At 48.8% G+C, this 22,119-nt stretch overlaps 13 non-coding genes across 13 annotated transcripts; all 13 read right to left on the reverse strand.

Moving 5' to 3' along the window:
• Window positions 1–890: 890 nt before the first annotated feature.
• On the reverse strand, window positions 891–1,002 carry TRNAL-CAA (transfer RNA leucine (anticodon CAA)). The gene is made up of 2 exons: window positions 965–1,002; window positions 891–936 (listed from the first exon to the last, which is right to left on the reverse strand). It is a non-coding gene; the product is annotated as a tRNA-Leu (tRNA).
• A 308-nt stretch (window positions 1,003–1,310) lies between these two features.
• TRNAV-CAC (transfer RNA valine (anticodon CAC)) lies at window positions 1,311–1,383 on the reverse strand. The gene has a single exon. It is a non-coding gene; the product is annotated as a tRNA-Val (tRNA).
• A 388-nt stretch (window positions 1,384–1,771) lies between these two features.
• On the reverse strand, window positions 1,772–1,843 carry TRNAP-AGG (transfer RNA proline (anticodon AGG)). The gene has a single exon. It is a non-coding gene; the product is annotated as a tRNA-Pro (tRNA).
• A 2,620-nt stretch (window positions 1,844–4,463) lies between these two features.
• On the reverse strand, window positions 4,464–4,575 carry TRNAL-CAA (transfer RNA leucine (anticodon CAA)). Its single transcript has 2 exons — window positions 4,538–4,575; window positions 4,464–4,509 (listed from the first exon to the last, which is right to left on the reverse strand). It is a non-coding gene; the product is annotated as a tRNA-Leu (tRNA).
• Window positions 4,576–4,883: 308 nt separating this feature from the next.
• Window positions 4,884–4,956, reverse strand: TRNAV-CAC (transfer RNA valine (anticodon CAC)). The gene has a single exon. It is a non-coding gene; the product is annotated as a tRNA-Val (tRNA).
• Window positions 4,957–8,037: 3,081 nt separating this feature from the next.
• Window positions 8,038–8,149, reverse strand: TRNAL-CAA (transfer RNA leucine (anticodon CAA)). The gene is made up of 2 exons: window positions 8,112–8,149; window positions 8,038–8,083 (listed from the first exon to the last, which is right to left on the reverse strand). It is a non-coding gene; the product is annotated as a tRNA-Leu (tRNA).
• Window positions 8,150–8,456: 307 nt separating this feature from the next.
• TRNAM-CAU (transfer RNA methionine (anticodon CAU)) lies at window positions 8,457–8,529 on the reverse strand. Its single transcript has one exon. It is a non-coding gene; the product is annotated as a tRNA-Met (tRNA).
• Window positions 8,530–11,610: 3,081 nt separating this feature from the next.
• On the reverse strand, window positions 11,611–11,722 carry TRNAL-CAA (transfer RNA leucine (anticodon CAA)). The gene is made up of 2 exons: window positions 11,685–11,722; window positions 11,611–11,656 (listed from the first exon to the last, which is right to left on the reverse strand). It is a non-coding gene; the product is annotated as a tRNA-Leu (tRNA).
• Window positions 11,723–12,030: 308 nt separating this feature from the next.
• TRNAV-CAC (transfer RNA valine (anticodon CAC)) lies at window positions 12,031–12,103 on the reverse strand. Its single transcript has one exon. It is a non-coding gene; the product is annotated as a tRNA-Val (tRNA).
• A 3,081-nt stretch (window positions 12,104–15,184) lies between these two features.
• Window positions 15,185–15,296, reverse strand: TRNAL-CAA (transfer RNA leucine (anticodon CAA)). The gene is made up of 2 exons: window positions 15,259–15,296; window positions 15,185–15,230 (listed from the first exon to the last, which is right to left on the reverse strand). It is a non-coding gene; the product is annotated as a tRNA-Leu (tRNA).
• A 307-nt stretch (window positions 15,297–15,603) lies between these two features.
• TRNAM-CAU (transfer RNA methionine (anticodon CAU)) lies at window positions 15,604–15,676 on the reverse strand. The gene has a single exon. It is a non-coding gene; the product is annotated as a tRNA-Met (tRNA).
• A 3,081-nt stretch (window positions 15,677–18,757) lies between these two features.
• Window positions 18,758–18,869, reverse strand: TRNAL-CAA (transfer RNA leucine (anticodon CAA)). The gene is made up of 2 exons: window positions 18,832–18,869; window positions 18,758–18,803 (listed from the first exon to the last, which is right to left on the reverse strand). It is a non-coding gene; the product is annotated as a tRNA-Leu (tRNA).
• A 307-nt stretch (window positions 18,870–19,176) lies between these two features.
• TRNAM-CAU (transfer RNA methionine (anticodon CAU)) lies at window positions 19,177–19,249 on the reverse strand. The gene has a single exon. It is a non-coding gene; the product is annotated as a tRNA-Met (tRNA).
• Between the last annotated feature and the right edge of the window lie 2,870 nt (window positions 19,250–22,119).

The following is a 22,119-nucleotide window of genomic DNA, read 5'->3' on the forward strand; positions in this document are numbered from 1 at the left end:
AGCGTCTTTCCGAAAAGCAGGGCCATTTGGAGGCTCTCTCTCTCTAAGCGTGCCATAGCAATTGATGTTTTCTGTCAAGGATTTTTTGTTTGTCTCTAGCAAGGCAAGAGGTAGTCAAAATGCCCTGTGCCAGTGAGCTGAACTAGGGCACTGATGTGAAAAGCAGACCCTTTCTGGTAGTTGTAACCCGCTGCAAGTCATGGACCCTTGCACCTTAGACTTCCCAACCAGAAGCACTGAAGGGCCTGCTAGCTCTTGAGCCAGAGGAGCATGCCTCTTGGATTCAAGCACACTTGCTCGATCAGCGCTCGATCAGGCGAGATCGATATTAGTGGCTCATAGGCCTGAAACACTCACCTGGGAGACGCAGGGTGGCTGATTTCCCGGAATGGCCCTTGATGGGGAAATCACCTCCTTTCCCCCGCCTCATTTCAGAATTGTGTGCTAGTCGCAAGACAGTGTTCAGGGGTTCATGGGTACTGCCTACTCCCAGCTGCCTCTCTGTCTTCTTCATGTAAATTGCAAGTCACGAGGAGGCACCATTGCCAATATGCTCCGCCCACCTAACCAAGAAACCTAGTTTGAGCTTGTCTGCCTGTGTTGTTGCAGGGGCAGTGTCTTCTTTGCCCAAAAGGTGGCAGGAGAGCCTCACTTCAAACGATAGAATCAACTGCTTAAGTAGAAACCAGCATGGTAGTTACTGTCATAAAGTGCAGCTCTAACAGAAGGTGTGCCTGAGACGCCCCTTCCAGTAATACACAGAATTTTGATTGAGGGCCCAGCCGATGGGTTGGTGGATTTCTCCTCACATGCCACAGCAGCTTCCAAAGATAGTGGTGTGAGGAGCTGGCTCTGCAAGCAGAGCAAGATTTAAGGGAAGAAAATACACCTGTCAGAAGTGGGATTTGAACCCACGCCTCCATGAAGAGACCAGAAGGCTCAGCTTCACTGAAGATCAAGCTCTCTTGAGTCTGGCGCCTTAGACCACTCGGCCATCCTGACAGCCAAAACAGTGTGCAGGTCGGACTCTTCAGTCTGCACTTGTTGATTTTGCCGCTTGCAATGTTCCTATCAAAGTCACAGCTTTAAAGGCCCCACAATATAACATGGCCAAGAAAAAAAAAAAAAAAACAGAACAAGAAACAATGCACATGCACGACCACCGAGGGATGCAGATAACTTTTTAGCGTCCTGCAATAGTAAAGCACGTTTTACACAGGTCACAAGTTTTTAAAGGTCATTTCTGTCTAAGTGTGCATTGAGAGAGACTGAGGTTTTAGGGAGCAAACACAAAAGCTGCTGCTGCCAAGTGTTTCTGCCCGGTGTCGAACCGGGGACCTTTCGCGTGTGAGGCAAACGTGATAACCACTACACTACAGAAACAAGCTTGCTGGTTTGACTGAAGGAGCACAGTTCCCCTCATATGTTTGCACGATTTCCTCTATACTTTATCAGCAGTTGCTTGGAATGCGAGGGGTAAGTGTGAAAATTGCAGCGGTGTCAGCCAGCATGCATACACTCAGACGTCCTGAAAAATCCCACAGCTGCGGGCAGAGACAGACAAATATCTGATGCCTAAATGCCAGGAAGGAGAGCCTGTGAAATCATCACACAGGGAGCACTGAGAGCAAGCAGGAAGGAAGCCAAGGCATTGTAATCCATTTTTCGCCTGAGGCAAAAAATATGTTTTGCGCAACAATGCTTCGAGTGGAATGAGAAATGTTGAGGGGTTGTGTATTTTGAGCAGGATTTGATTGTTTTCCGCTAAAATGGGCTCGTCCGGGATTTGAACCTGGGACCTCTCGCACCCTAAGCGAGAATCATACCCCTAGACCAACGAGCCTGGGCACAGAAATGCAACGGCTCCGACCCTGCTCGGAGGGTTGGTGACAGAGAGTGGGAGACTACATCCCAAAGCAAGAAACTGCACATGGTGCTCTCTTCTGCAGTACGACTAGAGTCATTTGCATGGTCTTCATCGAACATGACATAAAAAGCCTCTATCCTTTAGACATTTTGGCCCAGATTTACAAGAAAATGACTAAGCGCGACGCTGTGCCAAATTTGCAAGCCCCACGCGCCGTCATTTTCAAAATGCAGGGAAGCGCCGTATTTAGTAGAATACAGCGCACCCCTGTGCTTCCCCCTGCGCCAGCTCTAAATTAGCTGCTGTGCGCCAACGCAGCCGTTCTTGCACCATGGTACAAGGATGACTGCGTTGAGGGGGAAATTGTTTTTGTGCAGGAAGGGACACCTTCCTGGCCAAAAAAAAAATCTTCAATGGTGATTTGCTCTTACTTCTATGTGTGCTGCAGAATGCATCACACATAGAAAGAGCAAAAACAAGGAGAAATGAAAACATTTCTCCTCAGTGCGCCACTCTAACGACACCCCTGGGATGGCGTTGGATTTTGGTGCTGACGCAGATTTACGCCAACTCCTAAATCTGGAGCAGCATCAAAATGCTATGGTGTTGCTGTGGCACACTCCCAACAACACCCATTGCACGCCCCTTCCAGGGAACGCGCTGCGTTCTAAGGGGCCGTATTTACAAGGTGGTGTTAAGCCACAAAAAGTGGCTGAACGCCATCTTGTAAATACCGCGCAGTGCATAGTGCCACCGGGGCGTCACTAAAAGTGATGCTCCGGTGGCGATAGGGCCTTGTAAGTCTGGCACTTTATTTGCTCAAGGTGTGTGTTCTTGGTGAGGGCAGGAAAGCTATTTTCGCTCTCGTACCTTCCTTCCTTGGCTGGCTTGAATGCTGTAGGCTCAGGCTTCATTGCAAAGGTCAAACAGTGAGCAACTGACTGCCGTAAGCTGGCGCAACTCCTCTTGGTGAGCTGTGACAGATGCCCCAGGAGCGTAGTACCTCACGATGGTGAGGGATAGACACAGTCTCTTTTATCTCAGCTTGCCTGTCAGGTGAGGCAGGAAATGCAAATACTGTGAAAAAGCCCAGCGACTCGAACCAGGGACCTTTCGCATGTGAGGTGCGCATGATAACCACTACACTAGACAAACAGACACACTTGCCGGCTTGCTTCATGTGGCTATGCATTGTACTGGAACCACCACACTATGGAAACAGACACACCTGCTTGCTTTATGTGGCTATGCATTGGACTGGGATGCAAGGATGAGGGCCAATGTTCATGACGCTCAAAGCTGAGCCTTCCGGAACACGATCTCTTCCCTTGGAAGAAAGGAACTGGGATCACTTTCATTCCAAGAGGTGATTTCAGAACTGGACCCGAAATTACCATGGAGAAGCACTGTGCATTTAATGTTCCTACGAGCACTGCTGCTCCAGCACAGAAAAGCAGTTGCAAAGAAATCTCGCATACCTTCATGATGCTGAACCGTCTCGACGCCAGTATAAAGCATGTATTGCATTGCAACATGACATCTTACAAGAGTGAAAAGCAGAAATACTCCTGTTTAAAACACAGACTGAACCTATAAAGGTAGGGGTTTGTGTGGGATTTGAACCGAGGTCCTCTCACACCCGAAGCGAGAATCAAACCCCTATACCAACTAGACTGCCGCTGCATAGTCATTTGAAACATCTTCTGAAGCGTCTTTCCGAAAAGCAGGGCCATTTGGAGGCTCTCTCTCTCTAAGCGTGCCATAGCAATTGATGTTTTCTGTCAAGGATTTTTGTTTGTCTCTAGCAAGGCAAGAGGTAGTCAAAATGCCCTGTGCCAGTGAGCTGAACTAGGGCACTGATGTGAAAAGCAGACCCTTTCTGGTAGTTGTAACCCGCTGCAAGTCATGGACCCTTGCACCTTAGACTTCCCAACCAGAAGCACTGAAGGGCCTGCTAGCTCTTGAGCCAGAGGAGCATGCCTCTTGGATTCAAGCACACTTGCTCGATCAGCGCTCGATCAGGCGAGATCGATATTAGTGGCTCATAGGCCTGAAACACTCACCTGGGAGACGCAGGGTGGCTGATTTCCCGGAATGGCCCTTGATGGGGAAATCACCTCCTTTCCCCCGCCTCATTTCAGAATTGTGTGCTAGTCGCAAGACAGTGTTCAGGGGTTCATGGGTACTGCCTACTCCCAGCTGCCTCTCTGTCTTCTTCATGTAAATTGCAAGTCACGAGGAGGCACCATTGCCAATATGCTCCGCCCACCTAACCAAGAAACCTAGTTTGAGCTTGTCTGCCTGTGTTGTTGCAGGGGCAGTGTCTTCTTTGCCCAAAAGGTGGCAGGAGAGCCTCACTTCAAACGATAGAATCAACTGCTTAAGTAGAAACCAGCATGGTAGTTACTGTCATAAAGTGCAGCTCTAACAGAAGGTGTGCCTGAGACGCCCCTTCCAGTAATACACAGAATTTTGATTGAGGGCCCAGCCGATGGGTTGGTGGATTTCTCCTCACATGCCACAGCAGCTTCCAAAGATAGTGGTGTGAGGAGCTGGCTCTGCAAGCAGAGCAAGATTTAAGGGAAGAAAATACACCTGTCAGAAGTGGGATTTGAACCCACGCCTCCATGAAGAGACCAGAAGGCTCAGCTTCACTGAAGATCAAGCTCTCTTGAGTCTGGCGCCTTAGACCACTCGGCCATCCTGACAGCCAAAACAGTGTGCAGGTCGGACTCTTCAGTCTGCACTTGTTGATTTTGCCGCTTGCAATGTTCCTATCAAAGTCACAGCTTTAAAGGCCCCACAATATAACATGGCCAAGAAAAAAAAAAAAAAAACAGAACAAGAAACAATGCACATGCACGACCACCGAGGGATGCAGATAACTTTTTAGCGTCCTGCAATAGTAAAGCACGTTTTACACAGGTCACAAGTTTTTAAAGGTCATTTCTGTCTAAGTGTGCATTGAGAGAGACTGAGGTTTTAGGGAGCAAACACAAAAGCTGCTGCTGCCAAGTGTTTCTGCCCGGTCTCGAACCGGGGACCTTTCGCGTGTGAGGCGAACATGATAACCACTACACTACAGAAACAAGCTTGCTGGTTTGACTGAAGGAGCACAGTTCCCCTCATATGTTTGCACGATTTCCTCTATACTTTATCAGCAGTTGCTTGGAATGCGAGGGGTAAGTGTGAAAATTGCAGCGGTGTCAGCCAGCATGCATACACTCAGACGTCCTGAAAAATCCCACAGCTGCGGGCAGAGACAGACAAATATCTGATGCCTAAATGCCAGGAAGGAGAGCCTGTGAAATCATCACACAGGGCGCACTGAGAGCAAGCAGGAAGGAAGCCAAGGCATTGTAATCCATTTTTCGCCTGAGGCAAAAAATATGTTTTGCGCAACAATGCTTCGAGTGGAATGAGAAATGTTGAGGGGTTGTGTATTTTGAGCAGGATTTGATTGTTTTCCGCTAAAATGGGCTTGTCCGGGATTTGAACCTGGGACCTCTCGCACCCTAAGCGAGAATCATACCCCTAGACCAACGAGCCTGGGCACAGAAATGCAACGGCTCCGACCCTGCTCGGAGGGTTGGTGACAGAGAGTGGGAGACTACATCCCAAAGCAAGAAACTGCACATGGTGCTCTCTTCTGCAGTACGACTAGAGTCATTTGCATGGTCTTCATCGAACATGACATAAAAAGCCTCTATCCTTTAGACATTTTGGCCCAGATTTACAAGAAAATGACTAAGCGCGACGCTGTGCCAAATTTGCAAGCCCCACGCACCGTCATTTTCAAAATGCAGGGAAGCGCCGTATTTAGTAGAATACAGCGCACCCCTGTGCTTCCCCCTGCGCCAGCTCTAAATTAGCTGCTGAGCGCCAACGCAGCCGTTCTTGCACCATGGTACAAGGATGACTGCGTTGAGGGGGAAATTGTTTTTGTGCAGGAAGGGACACCTTCCTGCCCCAAAAAAAAATCTTCAATGGTGATTTGCTCTTACTTCTATGTGTGCTGCAGAATGCATCACACATAGAAAGAGCAAAAACAAGGAGAAATGAAAACATTTCTCCTCAGTGCGCCACTCTAACGACACCCCTGGGATGGCGTTGGATTTTGGTGCTGACGCAGATTTACGCCAACTCCTAAATCTGGAGCAGCATCAAAATGCTATGGTGTTGCTGTGGCACACTCCCAACAACACCCATTGCACGCCCCTTCCAGGGAACGCGCTGCGTGCTAAGGGGCCGTATTTACAAGGTGGTGTTAAGCCACAAAAAGTGGCTGAACGCCATCTTGTAAATACCGCGCAGTGCATAGTGCCACCGGGGCGTCACTAAAAGTGATGCTCCGGTGGCGATAGGGCCTTGTAAGTCTGGCACTTTATTTGCTCAAGGTGTGTGTTCTTGGTGAGGGCAGGAAAGCTATTTTCGCTCTCGTACCTTCCTTCCTTGGCTGGCTTGAATGCTGTAGGCTCAGGCTTCATTGCAAAGGTCAAACAGTGAGCAACTGACTGCCGTAAGCTGGCGCAACTCCTCTTGGTGAGCTGTGACAGATGCCCCAGGAGCGTAGTACCTCACGATGGTGAGGGATAGACACAGTCTCTTTTATCTCAGCTTGCCTGTCAGGTGAGGCAGGAAATGCAAATACTGTGAAAAAGCCCAGCGACTCGAACCAGGGACCTTTCGCATGTGAGGTGCGCATGATAACCACTACACTAGACAAACAGACACACTTGCCGGCTTGCTTCATGTGGCTATGCATTGTACTGGAACCACCACAATATGGAAACAGACACACCTGCTTGCTTTATGTGGCTATGCATTGGACTGGGATGCAAGGATGAGGGCCAATGTTCATGACGCTCAAAGCTGAGCCTTCCGGAACACGATCTCTTCCCTTGGAAGAAAGGAACTGGGATCACTTTCATTCCAAGAGGTGATTTCAGAACTGGACCCGAAATTACCATGGAGAAGCACTGTGCATTTAATGTTCCTACGAGCACTGCTGCTCCAGCACAGAAAAGCAGTTGCAAAGAAATCTCGCATACCTTCATGATGCTGAACCGTCTCGACGCCAGTATAAAGCATGTATTGCATTGCAACATGACATCTTACAAGAGTGAAAAGCAGAAATACTCCTGTTTAAAACACAGACTGAACCTATAAAGGTAGGGGTTTGTGTGGGATTTGAACCGAGGTCCTCTCACACCCGAAGCGAGAATCATACCCCTATACGAACTAGACTGCCGCTGCATAGTCATTTGAAACATCTTCTGAAGCGTCTTTCCGAAAAGCAGGGCCATTTGGAGGCTCTCTCTCTCTAAGCGTGCCATAGCAATTGATGTTTTCTGTCAAGGATTTTTTGTTTGTCTCTAGCAAGGCAAGAGGTAGTCAAAATGCCCTGTGCCAGTGAGCTGAACTAGGGCACTGATGTGAAAAGCAGACCCTTTCTGGTAGTTGTAACCCGCTGCAAATCATGGACCCTTGCACCTTAGACTTCCCAACCAGAAGCACTGAAGGGCCTGCTAGCTCTTGAGCCAGAGGAGCATGCCTCTTGGATTCAAGCACACTTGCTCGATCAGCGCTCGATCAGGCGAGATCGATATTAGTGGCTCATAGGCCTGAAACACTCACCTGGGAGACGCAGGGTGGCTGATTTCCCGGAATGGCCCTTGATGGGGAAATCACCTCCTTTCCCCCGCCTCATTTCAGAATTGTGTGCTAGTCGCAAGACAGTGTTCAGGGGTTCATGGGTACTGCCTACTCCCAGCTGCCTCTCTGTCTTCTTCATGTAAATTGCAAGTCACGAGGCGGCACCATTGCCAATATGCTCCGCCCACCTAACCAAGAAACCTAGTTTGAGCTTGTCTGCCTGTGTTGTTGCAGGGGCAGTGTCTTCTTTGCCCAAAAGGTGGCAGGAGAGCCTCACTTCAAACGATAGAATCAACTGCTTAAGTAGAAACCAGCATGGTAGTTACTGTCATAAAGTGCAGCTCTAACAGAAGGTGTGCCTGAGACGCCCCTTCCAGTAATACACAGAATTTTGATTGAGGGCCCAGCCGATGGGTTGGTGGATTTCTCCTCATATGCCACAGCAGCTTCCAAAGATAGTGGTGTGAGGAGCTGGCTCTGCAAGCAGAGCAAGATTTAAGGGAAGAAAATACACCTGTCAGAAGTGGGATTTGAACCCACGCCTCCATGAAGAGACCAGAAGGCTCAGCTTCACTGAAGATCAAGCTCTCTTGAGTCTGGCGCCTTAGACCACTCGGCCATCCTGACAGCCAAAACAGTGTGCAGGTCGGACTCTTCAGTCTGCACTTGTTGATTTTGCCGCTTGCAATGTTCCTATCAAAGTCACAGCTTTAAAGGCCCCACAATATAACATGGCCAAGAAAAAAAAAAAAAAACAGAACAAGAAACAATGCACATGCACGACCACCGAGGGATGCAGATAACTTTTTAGCGTCCTGCAATAGTAAAGCACGTTTTACACAGGTCACAAGTTTTTAAAGGTCATTTCTGTCTAAGTGTGCATTGAGAGAGACTGAGGTTTTAGGGAGCAAACACAAAAGCTGCTGCTGCCAAGTGTTTCTGCCCGGTCTCGAACCGGGGACCTTTCGCGTATGAGGCGAACGTGATAACCACTACACTACAGAAACAAGCTTGCTGGTTTGACTGAAGGAGCACAGTTCCCCTCATATGTTTGCACGATTTCCTCTATACTTTATCAGCAGTTGCTTGGAATGCGAGGGGTAAGTGTGAAAATTGCAGCGGTGTCAGCCAGCATGCATACACTCAGACGTCCTGAAAAATCCCACAGCTGCGGGCAGAGACAGACAAATATCTGATGCCTAAATGCCAGGAAGGAGAGCCTGTGAAATCATCACACAGGGCGCACTGAGAGCAAGCAGGAAGGAAGCCAAGGCATTGTAATCCATTTTTCGCCTGAGGCAAAAAATATGTTTTGCGCAACAATGCTTCGAGTGGAATGAGAAATGTTGAGGGGTTGTGTATTTTGAGCAGGATTTGATTGTTTTCCGCTAAAATGGGCTTGTCCGGGATTTGAACCTGGGACCTCTCGCACCCTAAGCGAGAATCATACCCCAAGACCAACGAGCCTGGGCACAGAAATGCAACGGCTCCGACCCTGCTCGGAGGGTTGGTGACAGAGAGTGGGAGACTACATCCCAAAGCAAGAAACTGCACATGGTGCTCTCTTCTGCAGTACGACTAGAGTCATTTGCATGGTCTTCATCGAACATGACATAAAAAGCCTCTATCCTTTAGACATTTTGGCCCAGATTTACAAGAAAATGACTAAGCGCGACGCTGTGCCAAATTTGCAAGCCCCACGCACCGTCATTTTCAAAATGCAGGGAAGCGCCGTATTTAGTAGAATACAGCGCACCCCTGTGCTTCCCCCTGCGCCAGCTCTAAATTAGCTGCTGAGCGCCAACGCAGCCGTTCTTGCACCATGGTACAAGGATGACTGCGTTGAGGGGGAAATTGTTTTTGTGCAGGAAGGGACACCTTCCTGCCCAAAAAAAAAATCTTCAATGGTGATTTGCTCTTACTTCTATGTGTGCTGCAGAATGCATCACACATAGAAAGAGCAAAAACAAGGAGAAATGAAAACATTTCTCCTCAGTGCGCCACTCTAACGACACCCCTGGGATGGCGTTGGATTTTGGTGCTGACGCAGATTTACGCCAACTCCTAAATCTGGAGCAGCATCAAAATGCTATGGTGTTGCTGTGGCACACTCCCAACAACACCCATTGCACGCCCCTTCCAGGGAACGCGCTGCGTGCTAAGGGGCCGTATTTACAAGGTGGTGTTAAGCCACAAAAAGTGGCTGAACGCCATCTTGTAAATACCGCGCAGTGCATAGTGCCACCGGGGCGTCACTAAAAGTGATGCTCCGGTGGCGATAGGGCCTTGTAAGTCTGGCACTTTATTTGCTCAAGGTGTGTGTTCTTGGTGAGGGCAGGAAAGCTATTTTCGCTCTCGTACCTTCCTTCCTTGGCTGGCTTGAATGCTGTAGGCTCAGGCTTCATTGCAAAGGTCAAACAGTGAGCAACTGACTGCCGTAAGCTGGCGCAACTCCTCTTGGTGAGCTGTGACAGATGCCCCAGGAGCGTAGTACCTCACGATGGTGAGGGATAGACACAGTCTCTTTTATCTCAGCTTGCCTGTCAGGTGAGGCAGGAAATGCAAATACTGTGAAAAAGCCCAGCGACTCGAACCAGGGACCTTTCGCATGTGAGGTGCGCATGATAACCACTACACTAGACAAACAGACACACTTGCCGGCTTGCTTCATGTGGCTATGCATTGTACTGGAACCACCACACTATGGAAACAGACACACCTGCTTGCTTTATGTGGCTATGCATTGGACTGGGATGCAAGGATGAGGGCCAATGTTCATGACGCTCAAAGCTGAGCCTTCCGGAACACGATCTCTTCCCTTGGAAGAAAGGAACTGGGATCACTTTCATTCCAAGAGGTGATTTCAGAACTGGACCCGAAATTACCATGGAGAAGCACTGTGCATTTAATGTTCCTACGAGCACTGCTGCTCCAGCACAGAAAAGCAGTTGCAAAGAAATCTCGCATACCTTCATGATGCTGAACCGTCTCGACGCCAGTATAAAGCATGTATTGCATTGCAACATGACATCTTACAAGAGTGAAAAGCAGAAATACTCCTGTTTAAAACACAGACTGAACCTATAAAGGTAGGGGTTTGTGTGGGATTTGAACCGAGGTCCTCTCACACCCGAAGCGAGAATCATACCCCTATACCAACTAGTCTGCCGCTGCATAGTCATTTGAAACATCTTCTGAAGCGTCTTTCCGAAAAGCAGGGACATTTGGAGGCTCTCTCTCTCTAAGCGTGCCATAGCAATTGATGTTTTATGTCAAGGATTTTTTGTTTGTCTCTAGCAAGGCAAGAGGTAGTCAAAATGCCCTGTGCCAGTGAGCTGAACTAGGGCACTGATGTGAAAAGCAGACCCTTTCTGGTAGTTGTAACCCGCTGCAAATCATGGACCCTTGCACCTTAGACTTCCCAACCAGAAGCACTGAAGGGCCTGCTAGCTCTTGAGCCAGAGGAGCATGCCTCTTGGATTCAAGCACACTTGCTCGATCAGCGCTCGATCAGGCGAGATCGATATTAGTGGCTCATAGGCCTGAAACACTCACCTGGGAGACGCAGGGTGGCTGATTTCCCGGAATGGCCCTTGATGGGGAAATCACCTCCTTTCCCCCGCCTCATTTCAGAATTGTGTGCTAGTCGCAAGACAGTGTTCAGGGGTTCATGGGTACTGCCTACTCCCAGCTGCCTCTCTGTCTTCTTCATGTAAATTGCAAGTCACGAGGAGGCACCATTGCCAATATGCTCCGCCCACCTAACCAAGAAACCTAGTTTGAGCTTGTCTGCCTGTGTTGTTGCAGGGGCAGTGTCTTCTTTGCCCAAAAGGTGGCAGGAGAGCCTCACTTCAAACGATAGAATCAACTGCTTAAGTAGAAACCAGCATGGTAGTTACTGTCATAAAGTGCAGCTCTAACAGAAGGTGTGCCTGAGACGCCCCTTCCAGTAATACACAGAATTTTGATTGAGGGCCCAGCCGATGGGTTGGTGGATTTCTCCTCACATGCCACAGCAGCTTCCAAAGATAGTGGTGTGAGGAGCTGGCTCTGCAAGCAGAGCAAGATTTAAGGGAAGAAAATACACCTGTCAGAAGTGGGATTTGAACCCACGCCTCCATGAAGAGACCAGAAGGCTCAGCTTCACTGAAGATCAAGCTCTCTTGAGTCTGGCGCCTTAGACCACTCGGCCATCCTGACAGCCAAAACAGTGTGCAGGTCGGACTCTTCAGTCTGCACTTGTTGATTTTGCCGCTTGCAATGTTCCTATCAAAGTCACAGCTTTAAAGGCCCCACAATATAACATGGCCAAGAAAAAAAAAAAAAAAACAGAACAAGAAACAATGCACATGCACGACCACCGAGGGATGCAGATAACTTTTTAGCGTCCTGCAATAGTAAAGCACGTTTTACACAGGTCACAAGTTTTTAAAGGTCATTTCTGTCTAAGTGTGCATTGAGAGAGACTGAGGTTTTAGGGAGCAAACACAAAAGCTGCTGCTGCCAAGTGTTTCTGCCCGGTCTCGAACCGGGGACCTTTCGCGTGTGAGGCAAACATGATAACCACTACACTACAGAAACAAGCTTGCTGGTTTGACTGAAGGAGCACAGTTCCCCTCATATGTTTGCACGATTTCCTCTATACTTTATCAGCAGTTGCTTGGAATGCGAGGGGTAAGTGTGAAAATTGCAGCGGTGTCAGCCAGCATGCATACACTCAGACGTCCTGAAAAATCCCACAGCTGCGGGCAGAGACAGACAAATATCTGATGCCTAAATGCCAGGAAGGAGAGCCTGTGAAATCATCACACAGGGCGCACTGAGAGCAAGCAGGAAGGAAGCCAAGGCATTGTAATCCATTTTTCGCCTGAGGCAAAAAATATGTTTTGCGCAACAATGCTTCGAGTGGAATGAGAAATGTTGAGGGGTTGTGTATTTTGAGCAGGATTTGATTGTTTTCCGCTAAAATGGGCTTGTCCGGGATTTGAACCTGGGACCTCTCGCACCCTAAGCGAGAATCATACCCCTAGACCAACGAGCCTGGGCACAGAAATGCAACGGCTCCGACCCTGCTCGGAGGGTTGGTGACAGAGAGTGGGAGACTACATCCCAAAGCAAGAAACTGCACATGGTGCTCTCTTCTGCAGTACGACTAGAGTCATTTGCATGGTCTTCATCGAACATGACATAAAAAGCCTCTATCCTTTAGACATTTTGGCCCAGATTTACAAGAAAATGACTAAGCGCGACGCTGTGCCAAATTTGCAAGCCCCACGCACCGTCATTTTCAAAATGCAGGGAAGCGCCGTATTTAGTAGAATACAGCGCACCCCTGTGCTTCCCCCTGCGCCAGCTCTAAATTAGCTGCTGAGCGCCAACGCAGCCGTTCTTGCACCATGGTACAAGGATGACTGCGTTGAGGGGGAAATTGTTTTTGTGCAGGAAGGGACACCTTCCTGCCCCAAAAAAAAATCTTCAATGGTGATTTGCTCTTACTTCTATGTGTGCTGCAGAATGCATCACACATAGAAAGAGCAAAAACAAGGAGAAATGAAAACATTTCTCCTCAGTGCGCCACTCTAACGACACCCCTGGGATGGCGTTGGATTTTGGTGCTGACGCAGATTTACGCCAACTCCTAAATCTGGAGCAGCATCAAAATGCTATGGTGTTGCTGTGGCACACTCCCAACAACACCCATTGCACGCCCCTTCCAGGGAACGCGCTGCGTGCTAAGGGGCCGTATTTACAAGGTGGTGTTAAGCCACAAAAAGTGGCTGAACGCCATCTTGTAAATACCGCGCAGTGCATAGTGCCACCGGGGCGTCACTAAAAGTGATGCTCCGGTGGCGATAGGGCCTTGTAAGTCTGGCACTTTATTTGCTCAAGGTGTGTGTTCTTGGTGAGGGCAGGAAAGCTATTTTCGCTCTCGTACCTTCCTTCCTTGGCTGGCTTGAATGCTGTAGGCTCAGGCTTCATTGCAAAGGTCAAACAGTGAGCAACTGACTGCCGTAAGCTGGCGCAACTCCTCTTGGTGAGCTGTGACAGATGCCCCAGGAGCGTAGTACCTCACGATGGTGAGGGATAGACACAGTCTCTTTTATCTCAGCTTGCCTGTCAGGTGAGGCAGGAAATGCAAATACTGTGAAAAAGCCCAGCGACTCGAACCAGGGACCTTTCGCATGTGAGGTGCGCATGATAACCACTACACTAGACAAACAGACACACTTGCCGGCTTGCTTCATGTGGCTATGCATTGTACTGGAACCACCACAATATGGAAACAGACACACCTGCTTGCTTTATGTGGCTATGCATTGGACTGGGATGCAAGGATGAGGGCCAATGTTCATGACGCTCAAAGCTGAGCCTTCCGGAACACGATCTCTTCCCTTGGAAGAAAGGAACTGGGATCACTTTCATTCCAAGAGGTGATTTCAGAACTGGACCCGAAATTACCATGGAGAAGCACTGTGCATTTAATGTTCCTACGAGCACTGCTGCTCCAGCACAGAAAAGCAGTTGCAAAGAAATCTCGCATACCTTCATGATGCTGAACCGTCTCGACGCCAGTATAAAGCATGTATTGCATTGCAACATGACATCTTACAAGAGTGAAAAGCAGAAATACTCCTGTTTAAAACACAGACTGAACCTATAAAGGTAGGGGTTTGTGTGGGATTTGAACCGAGGTCCTCTCACACCCGAAGCGAGAATCATACCCCTATACGAACTAGACTGCCGCTGCATAGTCATTTGAAACATCTTCTGAAGCGTCTTTCCGAAAAGCAGGGCCATTTGGAGGCTCTCTCTCTCTAAGCGTGCCATAGCAATTGATGTTTTCTGTCAAGGATTTTTTGTTTGTCTCTAGCAAGGCAAGAGGTAGTCAAAATGCCCTGTGCCAGTGAGCTGAACTAGGGCACTGATGTGAAAAGCAGACCCTTTCTGGTAGTTGTAACCCGCTGCAAATCATGGACCCTTGCACCTTAGACTTCCCAACCAGAAGCACTGAAGGGCCTGCTAGCTCTTGAGCCAGAGGAGCATGCCTCTTGGATTCAAGCACACTTGCTCGATCAGCGCTCGATCAGGCGAGATCGATATTAGTGGCTCATAGGCCTGAAACACTCACCTGGGAGACGCAGGGTGGCTGATTTCCCGGAATGGCCCTTGATGGGGAAATCACCTCCTTTCCCCCGCCTCATTTCAGAATTGTGTGCTAGTCGCAAGACAGTGTTCAGGGGTTCATGGGTACTGCCTACTCCCAGCTGCCTCTCTGTCTTCTTCATGTAAATTGCAAGTCACGAGGCGGCACCATTGCCAATATGCTCCGCCCACCTAACCAAGAAACCTAGTTTGAGCTTGTCTGCCTGTGTTGTTGCAGGGGCAGTGTCTTCTTTGCCCAAAAGGTGGCAGGAGAGCCTCACTTCAAACGATAGAATCAACTGCTTAAGTAGAAACCAGCATGGTAGTTACTGTCATAAAGTGCAGCTCTAACAGAAGGTGTGCCTGAGACGCCCCTTCCAGTAATACACAGAATTTTGATTGAGGGCCCAGCCGATGGGTTGGTGGATTTCTCCTCACATGCCACAGCAGCTTCCAAAGATAGTGGTGTGAGGAGCTGGCTCTGCAAGCAGAGCAAGATTTAAGGGAAGAAAATACACCTGTCAGAAGTGGGATTTGAACCCACGCCTCCATGAAGAGACCAGAAGGCTCAGCTTCACTGAAGATCAAGCTCTCTTGAGTCTGGCGCCTTAGACCACTCGGCCATCCTGACAGCCAAAACAGTGTGCAGGTCGGACTCTTCAGTCTGCACTTGTTGATTTTGCCGCTTGCAATGTTCCTATCAAAGTCACAGCTTTAAAGGCCCCACAATATAACATGGCCAAGAAAAAAAAAAAAAAACAGAACAAGAAACAATGCACATGCACGACCACCGAGGGATGCAGATAACTTTTTAGCGTCCTGCAATAGTAAAGCACGTTTTACACAGGTCACAAGTTTTTAAAGGTCATTTCTGTCTAAGTGTGCATTGAGAGAGACTGAGGTTTTAGGGAGCAAACACAAAAGCTGCTGCTGCCAAGTGTTTCTGCCCGGTCTCGAACCGGGGACCTTTCGCGTATGAGGCGAACGTGATAACCACTACACTACAGAAACAAGCTTGCTGGTTTGACTGAAGGAGCACAGTTCCCCTCATATGTTTGCACGATTTCCTCTATACTTTATCAGCAGTTGCTTGGAATGCGAGGGGTAAGTGTGAAAATTGCAGCGGTGTCAGCCAGCATGCATACACTCAGACGTCCTGAAAAATCCCACAGCTGCGGGCAGAGACAGACAAATATCTGATGCCTAAATGCCAGGAAGGAGAGCCTGTGAAATCATCACACAGGGCGCACTGAGAGCAAGCAGGAAGGAAGCCAAGGCATTGTAATCCATTTTTCGCCTGAGGCAAAAAATATGTTTTGCGCAACAATGCTTCGAGTGGAATGAGAAATGTTGAGGGGTTGTGTATTTTGAGCAGGATTTGATTGTTTTCCGCTAAAATGGGCTTGTCCGGGATTTGAACCTGGGACCTCTCGCACCCTAAGCGAGAATCATACCCCAAGACCAACGAGCCTGGGCACAGAAATGCAACGGCTCCGACCCTGCTCGGAGGGTTGGTGACAGAGAGTGGGAGACTACATCCCAAAGCAAGAAACTGCACATGGTGCTCTCTTCTGCAGTACGACTAGAGTCATTTGCATGGTCTTCATCGAACATGACATAAAAAGCCTCTATCCTTTAGACATTTTGGCCCAGATTTACAAGAAAATGACTAAGCGCGACGCTGTGCCAAATTTGCAAGCCCCACGCACCGTCATTTTCAAAATGCAGGGAAGCGCCGTATTTAGTAGAATACAGCGCACCCCTGTGCTTCCCCCTGCGCCAGCTCTAAATTAGCTGCTGAGCGCCAACGCAGCCGTTCTTGCACCATGGTACAAGGATGACTGCGTTGAGGGGGAAATTGTTTTTGTGCAGGAAGGGACACCTTCCTGCCCAAAAAAAAAATCTTCAATGGTGATTTGCTCTTACTTCTATGTGTGCTGCAGAATGCATCACACATAGAAAGAGCAAAAACAAGGAGAAATGAAAACATTTCTCCTCAGTGCGCCACTCTAACGACACCCCTGGGATGGCGTTGGATTTTGGTGCTGACGCAGATTTACGCCAACTCCTAAATCTGGAGCAGCATCAAAATGCTATGGTGTTGCTGTGGCACACTCCCAACAACACCCATTGCACGCCCCTTCCAGGGAACGCGCTGCGTGCTAAGGGGCCGTATTTACAAGGTGGTGTTAAGCCACAAAAAGTGGCTGAACGCCATCTTGTAAATACCGCGCAGTGCATAGTGCCACCGGGGCGTCACTAAAAGTGATGCTCCGGTGGCGATAGGGCCTTGTAAGTCTGGCACTTTATTTGCTCAAGGTGTGTGTTCTTGGTGAGGGCAGGAAAGCTATTTTCGCTCTCGTACCTTCCTTCCTTGGCTGGCTTGAATGCTGTAGGCTCAGGCTTCATTGCAAAGGTCAAACAGTGAGCAACTGACTGCCGTAAGCTGGCGCAACTCCTCTTGGTGAGCTGTGACAGATGCCCCAGGAGCGTAGTACCTCACGATGGTGAGGGATAGACACAGTCTCTTTTATCTCAGCTTGCCTGTCAGGTGAGGCAGGAAATGCAAATACTGTGAAAAAGCCCAGCGACTCGAACCAGGGACCTTTCGCATGTGAGGTGCGCATGATAACCACTACACTAGACAAACAGACACACTTGCCGGCTTGCTTCATGTGGCTATGCATTGTACTGGAACCACCATACTATGGAAACAGACACACCTGCTTGCTTTATGTGGCTATGCATTGGACTGGGATGCAAGGATGAGGGCCAATGTTCATGACGCTCAAAGCTGAGCCTTCCGGAACACGATCTCTTCCCTTGGAAGAAAGGAACTGGGATCACTTTCATTCCAAGAGGTGATTTCAGAACTGGACCCGAAATTACCATGGAGAAGCACTGTGCATTTAATGTTCCTACGAGCACTGCTGCTCCAGCACAGAAAAGCAGTTGCAAAGAAATCTCGCATACCTTCATGATGCTGAACCGTCTCGACGCCAGTATAAAGCATGTATTGCATTGCAACATGACATCTTACAAGAGTGAAAAGCAGAAATACTCCTGTTTAAAACACAGACTGAACCTATAAAGGTAGGGGTTTGTGTGGGATTTGAACCGAGGTCCTCTCACACCCGAAGCGAGAATCATACCCCTATACCAACTAGACTGCCGCTGCATAGTCATTTGAAACATCTTCTGAAGCGTCTTTCCGAAAAGCAGGGACATTTGGAGGCTCTCTCTCTCTAAGCGTGCCATAGCAATTGATGTTTTATGTCAAGGATTTTTTGTTTGTCTCTAGCAAGGCAAGAGGTAGTCAAAATGCCCTGTGCCAGTGAGCTGAACTAGGGCACTGATGTGAAAAGCAGACCCTTTCTGGTAGTTGTAACCCGCTGCAAGTCATGGACCCTTGCACCTTAGACTTCCCAACCAGAAGCACTGAAGGGCCTGCTAGCTCTTGAGCCAGAGGAGCATGCCTCTTGGATTCAAGCACACTTGCTCGATCAGCGCTCGATCAGGCGAGATCGATATTAGTGGCTCATAGGCCTGAAACACTCACCTGGGAGACGCAGGGTGGCTGATTTCCCGGAATGGCCCTTGATGGGGAAATCACCTCCTTTCCCCCGCCTCATTTCAGAATTGTGTGCTAGTCGCAAGACAGTGTTCAGGGGTTCATGGGTACTGCCTACTCCCAGCTGCCTCTCTGTCTTCTTCATGTAAATTGCAAGTCACGAGGCGGCACCATTGCCAATATGCTCCGCCCACCTAACCAAGAAACCTAGTTTGAGCTTGTCTGCCTGTGTTGTTGCAGGGGCAGTGTCTTCTTTGCCCAAAAGGTGGCAGGAGAGCCTCACTTCAAACGATAGAATCAACTGCTTAAGTAGAAACCAGCATGGTAGTTACTGTCATAAAGTGCAGCTCTAACAGAAGGTGTGCCTGAGACGCCCCTTCCAGTAATACACAGAATTTTGATTGAGGGCCCAGCCGATGGGTTGGTGGATTTCTCCTCACATGCCACAGCAGCTTCCAAAGATAGTGGTGTGAGGAGCTGGCTCTGCAAGCAGAGCAAGATTTAAGGGAAGAAAATACACCTGTCAGAAGTGGGATTTGAACCCACGCCTCCATGAAGAGACCAGAAGGCTCAGCTTCACTGAAGATCAAGCTCTCTTGAGTCTGGCGCCTTAGACCACTCGGCCATCCTGACAGCCAAAACAGTGTGCAGGTCGGACTCTTCAGTCTGCACTTGTTGATTTTGCCGCTTGCAATGTTCCTATCAAAGTCACAGCTTTAAAGGCCCCACAATATAACATGGCCAAGAAAAAAAATAAAAAAAAGAACAAGAAACAATGCACATGCACGACCACCGAGGGATGCAGATAACTTTTTAGCGTCCTGCAATAGTAAAGCACGTTTTACACAGGTCACAAGTTTTTAAAGGTCATTTCTGTCTAAGTGTGCATTGAGAGAGACTGAGGTTTTAGGGAGCAAACACAAAAGCTGCTGCTGCCAAGTGTTTCTGCCCGGTCTCGAACCGGGGACCTTTCGCGTATGAGGCGAACGTGATAACCACTACACTACAGAAACAAGCTTGCTGGTTTGACTGAAGGAGCACAGTTCCCCTCATATGTTTGCACGATTTCCTCTATACTTTATCAGCAGTTGCTTGGAATGCGAGGGGTAAGTGTGAAAATTGCAGCGGTGTCAGCCAGCATGCATACACTCAGACGTCCTGAAAAATCCCACAGCTGCGGGCAGAGACAGACAAATATCTGATGCCTAAATGCCAGGAAGGAGAGCCTGTGAAATCATCACACAGGGCGCACTGAGAGCAAGCAGGAAGGAAGCCAAGGCATTGTAATCCATTTTTCGCCTGAGGCAAAAAATATGTTTTGCGCAACAATGCTTCGAGTGGAATGAGAAATGTTGAGGGGTTGTGTATTTTGAGCAGGATTTGATTGTTTTCCGCTAAAATGGGCTTGTCCGGGATTTGAACCTGGGACCTCTCGCACCCTAAGCGAGAATCATACCCCTAGACCAACGAGCCTGGGCACAGAAATGCAACGGCTCCGACCCTGCTCGGAGGGTTGGTGACAGAGAGTGGGAGACTACATCCCAAAGCAAGAAACTGCACATGGTGCTCTCTTCTGCAGTACGACTAGAGTCATTTGCATGGTCTTCATCGAACATGACATAAAAAGCCTCTATCCTTTAGACATTTTGGCCCAGATTTACAAGAAAATGACTAAGCGCGACGCTGTGCCAAATTTGCAAGCCCCACGCACCGTCATTTTCAAAATGCAGGGAAGCGCCGTATTTAGTAGAATACAGCGCACCCCTGTGCTTCCCCCTGCGCCAGCTCTAAATTAGCTGCTGAGCGCCAACGCAGCCGTTCTTGCACCATGGTACAAGGATGACTGCGTTGAGGGGGAAATTGTTTTTGTGCAGGAAGGGACACCTTCCTGCCCAAAAAACAAATCTTCAATGGTGATTTGCTCTTACTTCTATGTGTGCTGCAGAATGCATCACACATAGAAAGAGCAAAAACAAGGAGAAATGAAAACATTTCTCCTCAGTGCGCCACTCTAACGACACCCCTGGGATGGCGTTGGATTTTGGTGCTGACGCAGATTTACGCCAACTCCTAAATCTGGAGCAGCATCAAAATGCTATGGTGTTGCTGTGGCACACTCCCAACAACACCCATTGCACGCCCCTTCCAGGGAACGCGCTGCGTGCTAAGGGGCCGTATTTACAAGGTGGTGTTAAGCCACAAAAAGTGGCTGAACGCCATCTTGTAAATACCGCGCAGTGCATAGTGCCACCGGGGCGTCACTAAAAGTGATGCTCCGGTGGCGATAGGGCCTTGTAAGTCTGGCACTTTATTTGCTCAAGGTGTGTGTTCTTGGTGAGGGCAGGAAAGCTATTTTCGCTCTCGTACCTTCCTTCCTTGGCTGGCTTGAATGCTGTAGGCTCAGGCTTCATTGCAAAGGTCAAACAGTGAGCAACTGACTGCCGTAAGCTGGCGCAACTCCTCTTGGTGAGCTGTGACAGATGCCCCAGGAGCGTAGTACCTCACGATGGTGAGGGATAGACACAGTCTCTTTTATCTCAGCTTGCCTGTCAGGTGAGGCAGGAAATGCAAATACTGTGAAAAAGCCCAGCGACTCGAACCAGGGACCTTTCGCATGTGAGGTGCGCATGATAACCACTACACTAGACAAACAGACACACTTGCCGGCTTGCTTCATGTGGCTATGCATTGTACTGGAACCACCACACTATGGAAACAGACACACCTGCTTGCTTTATGTGGCTATGCATTGGACTGGGATGCAAGGATGAGGGCCAATGTTCATGACGCTCAAAGCTGAGCCTTCCGGAACACGATCTCTTCCCTTGGAAGAAAGGAACTGGGATCACTTTCATTCCAAGAGGTGATTTCAGAACTGGACCCGAAATTACCATGGAGAAGCACTGTGCATTTAATGTTCCTACGAGCACTGCTGCTCCAGCACAGAAAAGCAGTTGCAAAGAAATCTCGCATACCTTCATGATGCTGAACTGTCTCGACGCCAGTATAAAGCATGTATTGCATTGCAACATGACATCTTACAAGAGTGAAAAGCAGAAATACTCCTGTTTAAAACACAGACTGAACCTATAAAGGTAGGGGTTTGTGTGGGATTTGAACCGAGGTCCTCTCACACCCGAAGCGAGAATCAGTTGCCGCTGCATAGTCATTTGAAACATCTTCTGAAGCGTCTTTCCGAAAAGCAGGGCCATTTGGAGGCTCTCTCTCTCTAAGCGTGCCATAGCAATTGATGTTTTCTGTCAAGGATTTTTTGTTTGTCTCTAGCAAGGCAAGAGGTAGTCAAAATGCCCTGTGCCAGTGAGCTGAACTAGGGCACTGATGTGAAAAGCAGACCCTTTCTGGTAGTTGTAACCCGCTGCAAGTCATGGACCCTTGCACCTTAGACTTCCCAACCAGAAGCACTGAAGGGCCTGCTAGCTCTTGAGCCAGAGGAGCATGCCTCTTGGATTCAAGCACACTTGCTCGATCAGCGCTCGATCAGGCGAGATCGATATTAGTGGCTCATAGGCCTGAAACACTCACCTGGGAGACGCAGGGTGGCTGATTTCCCGGAATGGCCCTTGATGGGGAAATCACCTCCTTTCCCCCGCCTCATTTCAGAATTGTGTGCTAGTCGCAAGACAGTGTTCAGGGGTTCATGGGTACTGCCTACTCCCAGCTGCCTCTCTGTCTTCTTCATGTAAATTGCAAGTCACGAGGAGGCACCATTGCCAATATGCTCCGCCCACCTAACCAAGAAACCTAGTTTGAGCTTGTCTGCCTGTGTTGTTGCAGGGGCAGTGTCTTCTTTGCCCAAAAGGTGGCAGGAGAGCCTCACTTCAAACGATAGAATCAACTGCTTAAGTAGAAACCAGCATGGTAG

This window comes from Pleurodeles waltl, chromosome 10, assembly GCF_031143425.1.
Source record: "Pleurodeles waltl isolate 20211129_DDA chromosome 10, aPleWal1.hap1.20221129, whole genome shotgun sequence".
Taxonomy (NCBI): Eukaryota; Metazoa; Chordata; class Amphibia; order Caudata; family Salamandridae; genus Pleurodeles; species Pleurodeles waltl.